Here is a 9,845-nt window from a genome sequence, read left to right as displayed (position 1 = left end):
TGGCAATAGCGCCAAAAACTTGGTGCACGAAATTGCAATCACACTCTTGCAATTCCGCACAACTAACCAGCAAGTGCACTGGGTCGTCCAAGTAATACCTTACGGGAGTAAGGGTCGATCCCACGGAGATTGTCAGCTTGAAGCAAGCTATGGTTATCTTGTAACTCTTAGTTAGGATATCAATAATTCTCAGGTTTAATTGTGAAGAGTAAAAGAACATGAAATAAATACTTGTTTTGCAGTAATGGAGAACATGTTGAGGTCTTGGAGATGCTCTATCTTCTGAATCTCTGCTTTCCTATTGTCTTCTTCTTCATGCACGCAAGGCTCCTTCCATGGCAAGCTGTATGTAGGGTTTCACCGTTGTCAATGGCTACCTCCCATCCTCTCAGTGAAAATGTTCAACGCGCTCTGTCACAGCACGGCTACTCATCTGTCGGTTCTCAATCAGGTTGGAATAGAATCCAGTGATTCTTTTGCGTCTGTCACTAACGCCCAGCCCTCAGGAGTTTAAAGCTCGTCACAGTCATTCAATCCTTGAATCCTACTCAGAATACCACAGACAAGGTCTAGACCTTCCGGATTCTCTTAAATGCCGCCATCAATTCTAACTTATACCACGAAGATTCTGATTAAGGAATCCAAGAGATATTCACTCAATCTAAAGTAGAACGGAGGTGGTTGTCAGGCACACGTTCATAGGTGAGAATGATGATGAGTGTCACGGATCTTCACATTCATCAAGTTGAAGAACAGGTGATATCTTAGAATAGAAGTAAGCGTGATTGATTGAAAAATAGTAGTGATTCCATTAATCCATCAAGACACAGCAGAGCTCCTCACCCCCAACCATGGGGTTTAGAGGCTCATGCTGTAGAAGATACAATAAGAAATGTGTAATGTGTCATCCGGTAAAGATACAGTGTCAAAATATCCTATTTATAGTGAACTAGTAACCTAGGATATACAGAAATGAGTAAATGACATAAAAATTCACTTCCGAGGTCCACTTGGTGTGTGCTTGGGCTGAGCATTAAAGCTTTCATGTGTAGAGACTTTTTCTGGAGTTAAACGCCAGCTTTTGTGCCAGTTTGGGCGTTTAACTCCAATTTTTGTGCCAGTTCCGGCGTTGAACGCTGGGAATTCTGAAGCTGATTTGCAACGCCGGTTTGGGCCATCAAATCTCGAGCAAAGTATAGACTATTATACATTTTTGGAAAGTCCAGGATGTCTACTTTTCAACGCAATTAAGAGCGCGCTAATTGGGCTTCTGTAGCTCCAGAAAATCCACTTCGAGTGCAGGGAGGTCAGAATCCAACAGCATCTGTAGTCCTTTTTCAGCCCCTGAATCAGATTTTTGCTCAAGTCCCTCAATTTCAGCCAGAAATTACCTGAAATCACAGAAAAACACACAAACTCATAGTAAAGCCCAGAAAAGTAAATTTTAACTAAAAACAAAGACATACTAAAAACTAACTAAAATGCACTAAAAACATACTAAAAATAGTGCCAAAAAGCGTATAAATTATCTGCTCATCACTCAGCCTTAGCTGTGTCATCCATTTTGGAGGAAAATAGTGATTCAGGAATTTTTCTGATAAGTGTTTTCATGTCTTTATGCTGTCCTTAGGTTGGTTATTTAACCACCTCTTAGCTTGGTCCTTTACAGCAAATGGAAACAGTAATAATCTGTAGACATCCTGATCTACTTCCTTATCATGTACTGTGTCAGCAATTTGTAAAAATTGTGCCAGAAATTCTGTAGGTTCTTCCTGTGGAAGACCGGAATACTGGCAACTTTGCTGCATCATGATAATGAGCTAAGGATTCAACTCAAAACTACTGACTCCAATGGAGGGTATACAAATACTACTCCCGTATGAAGCAGTAGTGGGGTTAGCATATGACCCCAGAGTCCTTCTGGACTGTTCATTTCCACTTAAGTCCATAATGGAGAAAGGGAGATGATGTGAATTTATTTTATTTATTTTATTATATAGAAAAATTTCAAAATAATAATAATAAAATAAGATAAAATAAAGACGACAATGAAAATAAAAATAAATAAAAATGAAAATAAAACAAAATAAAAAAATTAAAAATATTTTATGAGGATTTTCGAAAAAGTGAGGAGAGAGAAAGTGGTTAGGATATTTTTGAAATTGAAATCTAAATTTTTTTTAAAAAAATATTCAAAAATATGGCTTAAAATTAGTTAGAAAAGATATTTTTTAAATTTTGAATTTTATGATGAAAGAGAAAAACACACAGAAGACACAATACTTATTGTTTTCAAAAATTTTGGAGGAAAAACACCAAGGAACACCAAACTTAAAAATTTTAAGATCAAAACACAAGGAAGACTCAAGAACACCTTGAAGATTCACAAGAACAACAAGAACAAAAGAAAGAACACCAAACTTAAAATTTTTAGAAAACCAAAATAAATTTTCGAAAATTAAAGAAAATTAACAAGAAAACACCAAACTTAAAGTTTGGAACAAGATTCAATTAAAGAAAAATTATTTTTAAAAAAGATTTTAAAAAGAAGATACCCAATTTCCAAGAACATAAGCCAACGCTCTAGCCAACTGAGCTATAAATGTAACGTGTTTTAATATTGTATATAAAAAATATATTTTTGAAAACTAAAATTTAGAAAAAGCACAAGGAAAACACGAAAAACACACAAAAATAGGAAAACCAAAGATCAAACAAGAAAATTTGACAAGAACAATTTGAAGATCAAGGAAAAATAAAGAACATGCAATTCGAAAATTGAAAGACAAAGAATAGCATGCAATTGACACCAAACTTAAAACATGACACTAAATTCACAGAAAAACTAAAAATTAATAAAGAAAACTAATATTTTTGAAAAAATATAAAACTAAACTCACATAAAAATTAAAAATTAATAAGAAAAAATAATATTTTTTAAAAGGAAAAAAAGGACTCAGATTTTATGACTCTATAGCATCAAAAATAAATTATTCCTAATCTAAGCAACAAAATAAACCTTTAGTTGTCCAAACTCGAACAATCCCCAGCAACAGCGCCAGAAACTTGGTGCACGAAATTGCAATCACACCTTTGCAATCCGCACAATTAACCAGCAAGTGCACTGGGTCGTCCAAGTAATACCTTACGTGAGTAAGGGTCGATCCCACGGAGATTGTTGGTATGAAGAAAGCTATGGTTATCTTATTAATCTTAGTCAGGATGCCAATAAGGTTCTTTGAATTTAATTGTAAAAAGTGAAAGTGTTTGGAATAAGTAATTGTTACTCAATAATGGAGAATATGTTGGAGTTTTGGAGATGCTTTGTCCTTTGAATTTCAGCTTTTCTCTTGTCCTACTCTTTACACACGCAAGGCTCCATCCATGGCAAGCTGTATGTAAGGCGTCACCGTTGTCAATGGCTACTTCCCATCCTCTCAGTGAAAATGGTCCAAATGCTCTGTCACAACACGGCTAATCATCTGTTGGTTCTCGATCATGTCGGAATAGAATCCATTGATTCTTTTGCGTCTGTCACTACACCCAACAATCGCGAGTTTGAAGCTCGTCACAGCCATTCGATCCTTGAATCCTACTCGGAATACCACAGACAAGGTTTAGACTTTCCAAATTCTCATGAATGCCGCCATCAATTCTAGCTTATACCACGAAGATTCTGATTAAGGAATCTAAGAGATACTCATTCAATCTAATGTAGAACGGAGGTGGTTGTTAGGCACACGTTCATGGATTGAGGAAGGTGATGAGTGTCACGGATCATCACCTTCTTCATGGTGAAGCATGAATGAACATCTTAGATAGGAACAAGCGTGTTTGAATGGAAAATAGAGATAATTGCATTAATTCATCAAGACGCTACAGAGTTCCTCACCCCCAACAATGGAGTTTAGAGACTCATGCCGTCAAAGAGTATAAAAATTCAGATCTAAAAATGTCATGAGATACAAAATAAGTCTCTAAAAGTTGTTTAAATACTAAACTAGTAACCTAGGTTTACAGAAAATGAGTAAACTAAGATGGATAGTGCAGAAATCCACTTTTGGGGCCCACTTGGTGTGTGCTGGGGCTGAGACTTAAGCTTCTCACGTGCCTGGGCTATTTTTGGAGTTGAACGCCAGGTTGTAACCTGTTTCTGGCGTTGAACTCCAACTTGTAACCTGTTTCTGGCGCTGAACGCCAGATTGCAACGTGGAACTGGCGTTGAATGCCAGTTAACGTCGTCTATTTTCACGTAAAGTATGAACTATTATATATTACTGGAAAGTCCTGGATGTCTAATTTCCAACCCAATTGAGAGCTCACCAATTGGACTCCTGTAACTCCAAAAAATCCATTCCGAGTACACAGAGGTCAAAATCCAACAGCATCAGTAGTCATTTTTCAGCCTGAATCAGATTTTTGCTCAGCTCCCTCAATTTCAGCTAGAAAATACCTGAAATCACAAAAAAATACACAAACTCATAGTGAAGTCCAGAAATATGATTTTTTCCTAAAAACTAATAAAAATCTACTAAAAACTAACTAAAACATACTGAAATCTACATGAAATTACCCCCAAAAAGTATATAAAATATCCGCTCATCAATTTGTCAGCCATTTGGAGTGCTATTCGTGTGGACTTCAGCTTAGAAATTTGAAGCTTTCTCATTAGAGACAAAGGCATCAAGTTTATGCTTGCACCGAGGTCACAGAATGACTTCTCAATTGTTATTTTCCTATGGTGCAAGGTATGTAAAAACTCCCAGAATCATCTTTCTTCTCTGGCAACTCTTTTTGGAGAATAGCACTACATTTCTTTGTCATCTCAACAATTTGTCCTTCTTTTAGGGACTTTTTCTTTGTCAACACTTCCTTCATAAATTTGGCATACAATGGCATCTGTTCAAGTGCTTCTAAGAAAGGAATATTGATGCTGAGTGTCTTGAATATGTCCAGAAATTTTGAGTATTGCTTATCCTCGTTTTCCTTTTTGAACCTCTGAGGGTATGGAAGTTTGGGGACATATGGCCTCACCCCTTCCTTCTTCTCTTGTAGCTGTGGTTCAAGGATGTGCTTGTCTTCCTTTGAGATTTGTGCCTTCTTGGTTTTCTGATCCTCTTCACTTCTCCCCTCTATCTCTTCTTGAAACTTCTCTGTTGTGTTTTTCCTGATTGATGGTTTCCTTCTTCATAGTCTTCTCACTTCCCACTGTGATTGCCTTGCATTCCTCCAACTTTGTAGCTTTTCCTTTGTCCCTTGGGTGTTCTTCAGTGACATTGGAGAAGGTATTCGCTCTCCTCTCACCCATTTCTAAAATTTGCTTAGCCATTTGCCGCATATGTCTCTCAAGGTTTCTGATTGAGGCTTCTTGGTTTTTGAATGCCAGGACCTGATCTTTCCTTGCAGTTTCCTGATCTTGTCTTGCCATCTCTTGATTTTTTATGAGTTTCTCCATCATTATCTCTAGACTTGAGATTCTTTGAGAGTCTGGATTTGGTTGTGGTTGTGTGAAATGAGATGGTTGTTGCTGGAAGTTGTTTGAATTAATTATGGGGGTATTTTGAGGGTGGGATGTGGACGTGAAAAAGTTATTCTGGTGGTTTTGTGAGTTGTTATGGGGTTGGTGGTATGTGTTTTGTGGGTTTTTGAATTGGTTAGTATTATTTGATGAATGGCTTTGGTTGTTTGTGTTGCTAATGCTGCTATAGTTGAAGTCCCCTTGTCCTTGATTCTGGTGCTCACCCCACCTTGAATTAGAATGAGTCTTCCAAAGTGTCTTGTGTGTATCACCATGAAAATTATATTGAAATGAACCTGAAGTGTTATTCATGCATTGCACCTGCTCAGGGCTTTGTTGCTCAAAATTGAATGTCCCAAAACTTTCTTCAGATTGATTCCACCCATGTGAGGTTTGAGATTGGCTTTGTGTATTCACTGCAGCAAGTTGTAGTCCGTCAATTCTCATAGCCATTTGCTCAAGTTGTTGCTGGATTTGCTGGTGCATCACCTTGTTTTGAGATAGAATAGTGTCCACTACTTCCAACTCCAGTGCACCCTTTCTCTGGGTTGGGTGGCGTTGTCTTTGATGAGCAAAGAAGTATTGATTGTTTGCCACCATTTCTATGAGGTTTTGGGCTTCCTCTGCTGTCTTCATTAGCTGTAATGAGCCTCCTGCTAAATGATCTAATGCTTCCTGAGCTTTCTGGGTCAACCCTTCATAGAGGTTTTGGAGTCTATCCCACTCACTAAACATTTCTGGGGGACATTTCCTGATTAAGTCCTTGTATCTCTCCCAGGCATCATACAGCGACTCTCCATCTATTTGAATGAATGTTTGCACCTCTGCTTTCAGCTTGATGACCCTCTGAGGTGGGTAGAACTTGGCTAGGAATTTGCTCACCAATTCATCCCAATTATTGATGCTCTTTTTGGGAAAGGTTTTTAGCCATTGAGTAGCATTGCCCCTCAAAGAAAATAGGAACAGAAGTACTTTGTAAATGTCAGGATGAACCCTATTTGTCTTGATTGTTTCACAATTCCTTAAGAAAAGAGACAAATGTTGGTTGGGGTCTTCAAGAGGGCCACCTCCATAAGCACAATTGTTCTGCACCAAAGTGATTAGTTGAGGCTTCAACTCAAAGTCATTTGCTTGAACATTTGGGGTGAGGATACTGCTCCCATAATGTCTGGGATTGGGGATAGTGTAAGAGGCCAACACCCTTCTTGCAGGCTGGGTATTGTTGCTCACTCCCTCTTCACGCACCTCAGCCTCCATGACTTACAAAAATCACAAACAAACCAAATGAAGCCTGGACATTCTAATGCTAGAATGTGGTTAGAGGGTTAGGTAACACAATGTGTCAAATAGTTAATATGCTTAGTTAAAAAAGAAAAAAAATGCTTAATCTAGACCACCACCTCACTTAATCATTGTCAATCAAATTCAATCCCCGGCAACTGCACCAAAAACTTGATGATATGGAAAATGATCCAACATAAAACTCACCAGCAAGTGTACCGGGTCGCTTCAAGTAATAATAACTCACGGGAGTGAGGTCAATCCCACAGGGATTGAAGGATTGAGAAATTTAAGTTTAATGGTTGATTTAGTCAAGCAAATGGTGCACGAAATTGTGATCATCAATGGCGCCATCAACATGGTACGCTCAATTGCAATCTCAACTCTTTATCACAACTTCGCACAACTAACCAGCAAGTGCACTGGGTCGTCCGAGTAATAAACCTTACGCAAGTAAGGGTCAATCCCACGGAGATTGTTGGTATGAAGCAAGCTATGGTCATCTTGTAAATCTCAGTCAGGCAGATTCAAATGGTTATAGATGATTTATGAATAAAGCATAAAATAAAGATAGAGATACTTATGTAATTCATTGGTGAGAACTTCAGATAAGCGTATGGAGATGCTTTGTCCCTTCCGTCTCTCTGCTTTCCTACTGTCTTCATCCAATCCTTCTTACTCCTTTCCATGGCAAGCTGTATGCAGGAGTTTGAAGCTCGTCACAGTCATTCAATCATTGAATCCTACTCAGAATACCACAGACAAGGTTTAGACCTTCCGGATTCTCTTGAATGCCGCCATCAATTTTAGCTTATACCACGAAGATTCCGATCAAGGGATCCAAGAGATAAACATTCAAGCCTTGTTTCCTTGTAGAACAGAAGTGGTTGTCAGGCACTCGTTCATAAGTGAGAATGATGATGAGTGTTACATAATCATCACATTCATCATGTTCCTGGGTACAAATGAATATCTTAGAACAAGAATAAGTTGAATTGAATAGAAGAACGATAGTAATTGCATTAATACTTGAGGTACAGCAGAGCTCCACACCTTAATCTATGGTGTGTAGAAACTCCACCGTTGAAAATGCATAAGTGATAAAGGTGATCATTGGCTTCGGCCCCAGAGAGGGAACCAGAAGAACCAAGATGAAAATACAATAGTAAAAGGTCCTATTTGTAGAGAACTAGTAGCCTAGGGTTTACAGAGATGAGTAAATTACATAAAAATCCACTTCCGGGCCCACTTGGTGTGTGCTTGGGCTGAGCATTGAAGTTTTCATGTGTACAGACTTTTCTTGGAGTTAAACGCCAGCTTTTGTGCCAGTTTGGGCGTTTAACTCCTATTCTTGTGCCAGTTCCGGCGTTTAACGCCGTGCAGTTTTGAGCTGATTTGGAACGCCAGTTTGGGCAATCAAATCTCGGGAAAAGTATGAACTATTATACATTGCTGGAAAGCCCAGGATGTCTACTTTCCAACGCCATTGAGAGCGCGCCAATTGGCTCTATGTAGCTCCGGAAAATCTACTTCGAGTGCAGGGAGGTCAGAATCCAACAGCATCTACAGTCCTTTTCAGCCTCTGAATCAGATTTTTGCTCAGGTCCCTCAATTTCAGCCAGAAAATACCTGAAATCACAGAAAAACACACAAACTCATAGTAAAGTCCAGAAAAGTGAATTTTAAATAAAAACTAATAAAAATATAATAAAAACTAACTAAAACATACTAAAAACATACTAAAAACAATGCCAAAAAGCGTATAAATTATCCGCTCATCACAACACCAAACTTAAATTGTTGCTTGTCCCCAAGCAACTAAAAATCAAATAAGATAAAAAGAAGAGAATATGCAATGAATTCCAAAAACATCTATGAAGATCAGTATTAATTAGATGAGCGGGGCTTTTAGCTTTTTGCCTCTGAACTGTCCTCAAGCTTAAACTAAGAATGAAGCAAAGGTATGGCATTTATTTAATGGAACTAAACTATATGCAACCTATCTAATTGCAACTATCTAAATGAATGCAATTGCTTGGTCAAAATAAATCAATCTCCAAGAAGCATATATGCACAAGGGCTAAGGACTAGCAAGTCTAATCCACAATTGAATTGAGTTATTAAATATTTTTACAAACTTACATGAAAATTATGATCATAGGTGAAAACATGTAATTGAGCATCAAACCCTCACCTGATGTGTTTGCGCTCTATTCGCTCAAGTGTTTAGGGTTGATTCTCTCAATTCTCCCCTATTCATGTTTTCTAAGATTTGTTCTTCTTTTAACAATCAACATATATTTCATGCATGCATACAAGTATCATGAGGTCTTTTCTTTATGTTGTAATGGGGCTAGGGTCAAGGTAGGATGCATATATCGTTGAGTGAGCTTGAAATTTGAATCTTTGATAAGCTTAAACTTCCCGCCTAACCTATGACATCCTATACAATTTAAGTTCTAACCTAACTACCCATTTTTCACTTTTTCACATACTCATGTATCCCTTTTCATTTCACAACACTCATGCATTGATTTTATTGAGCTTCACTTCGGGGCATTTTGTCCCCTTTTTATTACTTTTCTTTTTCTTTCTTTTTCTATTTTTTTCTTTTCCATATTATTTTTCTCTTTTTTTTCTTTTCTTTTTCTTTCTATATACAAGTCTTTTCCATATTATTTTTCTTTTTTTCTTTTCTTTTTTTCTTTTGTTTTTCTCAATTTTTTTCTTTCTTTATACAAGAGCATCAATGCATAAGGTCTATACATTTGATCAATACATGAGCATGTACCCAATTCCCAATATTTTCAATAAAAATACAAAACTACCTTTCTATTCACCCAATGTCCCAAGATTCCCACACTCGAATGATACTCTCACACACTTGCCTAAGCTAGTCAAAGATCCAAATTAAGGACATTTATTGTTTTCCGCTTTAGGCTTGTAATGTGCTAAAATTAAGAACAAGTGGGTTAATCGTAGGCTCAAATTGGCTAACAATGGAAGATAAAAGGTAAGGCTATTTGGGTAAGTGAGCTAAATGAAG

The sequence above is a fragment of the Arachis duranensis genome, chromosome 1 (assembly GCF_000817695.3).
Source record: "Arachis duranensis cultivar V14167 chromosome 1, aradu.V14167.gnm2.J7QH, whole genome shotgun sequence".
NCBI lineage: Eukaryota > Viridiplantae > Streptophyta > Magnoliopsida > Fabales > Fabaceae > Arachis > Arachis duranensis.
Note: the sequence above shows the minus strand (reverse complement) of the source record.